The sequence below is a fragment of the Limulus polyphemus genome, unplaced genomic scaffold, assembly GCF_000517525.1.
Source record: "Limulus polyphemus unplaced genomic scaffold, Limulus_polyphemus-2.1.2 Scaffold4068, whole genome shotgun sequence".
Classification (NCBI taxonomy): Eukaryota; Metazoa; Arthropoda; class Merostomata; order Xiphosura; family Limulidae; genus Limulus; species Limulus polyphemus.
This window is the reverse complement of record NW_013669678.1, coordinates 95,455-97,707: the sequence shown is the minus strand read 5'-3', so window position 1 is coordinate 97,707 and position 2,253 is coordinate 95,455. Positions and strand designations below refer to the sequence as shown.

The 2,253-nt window shown below is 37.5% G+C and overlaps 1 protein-coding gene across 1 annotated transcript in view; it reads right to left on the bottom strand.

Annotated features, from left to right (window-relative positions):
• The window catches only part of LOC106470534, a gene marked incomplete at its 3' end in the record, with an annotated part of 60,530 nt that overhangs the window by 9,912 nt on the left and 48,365 nt on the right, over positions 1 to 2,253 (bottom strand). The gene's annotated exons all lie outside the window — the stretch shown is intronic.

Here is a 2,253-nt window from a genome sequence, read left to right as displayed (position 1 = left end):
CTAATCAACCTTCCTACGCCAGGCATGAAGACCATCCTTGTTCACTAATCAACCTTCCTACGCCAGGCATGAAGACCATCCTTGTTCACTAATCAACCTTCCTATGCAAGACAAGAAGACCATCCTTGTTCACTAATCAACCTTCCTATGCAAGACTAGAAGACCATCCTTGTTCACTATTCAACCTTCCTACGCCAGGCATGAAGACCATCCTTGTTCACTAATCAACCTTATGCAAGACAAGAAGGCCATCCTTGTTCACTAAACAACCTTCCTACGCCAGGCGTGAAGACCAACCTCAAACTGACATCAAAGACATGACTCGTCAAGTTTAACCTGTCTTCCAACTGCATGTGTTAATCTTTCAAGCTGATAACAAGGACATCTTTAGCTGGTACCGTTCGGTAACAATAATTATCTATTGTCTAGAGTCCAAGAATGATGAACAAATATTTACTTAGTTACTTGTGTCTTAACGGAGATCTCGTTTGCTTTCCATTGTCCTGTTGGTTTGGTTTGTTTTGAATTTCGCGCAAAACTACACGAGGGCTATCTGCACTAGCCGTCACCAATTTAGCAGTATTAGACTAGAGGGAAGGCAGCTAGTCATCACCACCCACTGTCAAACTCTTGGGCTACTCTTTTACTGACGAATAGTGGGATTGTCAGTCACATTATAACGCCTCCTCGGCTGAAAGGGCAAGCATGTTTGGTAGGACAGGGATTCGAGCCCGTGACCCTCAGATTGCGAGTCAAGTGCCCTAACCACCTGGCCATGTCGGCCAGATGTCCTGCTGGAAAATCCAACTTGCTTCCATCTTTCATCACGGTGGTCAACGTACGTAATGTCTGTCTGTCCACTGCTGTTCCTGTACTCACGAAACTGCAAGGATCACCATCTTGCAAGAATCAAAATGGAAGGAAAATAGCCGAATGCTTGACATTTGACACTAATGTAGTCGTGACCTCTGGATAACACATTTCGGTCCACGTAATTCAAATTTTAAAACTTTGGATTTGTCAGTCCCTAAACAGAAGACGGTGGGTTTCGGCCACCCACTTACACAGTTGTAACTGTTAGCAAGTACAGTTCGCGTTAGCATAAATATTGTTTTACTTCCGACCACCACACCTTTTTTCATTGGATATCAACGACGAGCATAATGTATACAATTAAGTACTTCAACTGTACGCAAGCATTTATTGCAATATATGTACCTTTTCTAGATGCCAAAACTGAAAAAGTAAGTATAACAGTATAATATTTAAAGAAATATTTGACACGTGCGCGCTACTATCCTTTGAAATTCATTTGTTCAAGTGGTTTTAGTCCTGAAGCTTACAAAATTAAAATATAATCCTGTGAAGTGTACTATAACAAATCTTTTCGGTAATATATTATTGTTTTAGTCCTATCTTTGTATTGCCATCCACTAATGCCCAGCAACCCCTCGCAACATTTAAAAACGTTCTAATTTGGATAGAAAATTACAATGGGAGCTCTGTGAGCCGATTTTTTTATTGAGGGGGGTTGGACCAACCTCGAGCGGTAAGGATTTTTTTTTACACGTGATATGTTACATCTTAAAGAAAACTTTATCTAGTTGCTTTATCTTTTCACGGAAAAAGAAATTATTTAATTCAGGCTTGCTTATCAAGATTACTTAGGCTTAGCTTTGTATAAAGATGAGGAATCCTATAGTGGAATGAATAAATAAACTTATCAAACGACTCTATAGGAATATGATAAACAAAGAGAAGACATTAAATTTTGACAAGTTTACTTAACATCATCAGGTACAAAGTAATTTGTTCTTCACTTGTTTTCCATCTTCTCGTATGTTTATTTAAGACTTAGCAATGTTTTGTAATTTTATCACCATCTATTTATGACTAATGAGACAAAACTTAATTATGTTGTCGTTACTATGGTTTTCATAATGACGCCACATCCATACATTTATAATATACGTTTTTAACTCACCGAAAGAAGATACTTTGAACTAATATCAATAATACGAGAGGAAAAATCCGTTTACTTTCCCTCACAATATAAACGAAATTCTTTAAAGGTATTCGTTCATATAAGTACGTTTATAAAGATGTCAGTGGATCACAATTAAAACTCACATTCAAGTTAACGTACATACTCCAAGAATCCACACAGACAAGGAAAAGTTTCATGTAGAAAATACTTGGATAAGTGTTATATCTGAAATTAGTTTTGTAATTGGGTACAGTTTATCATTACTT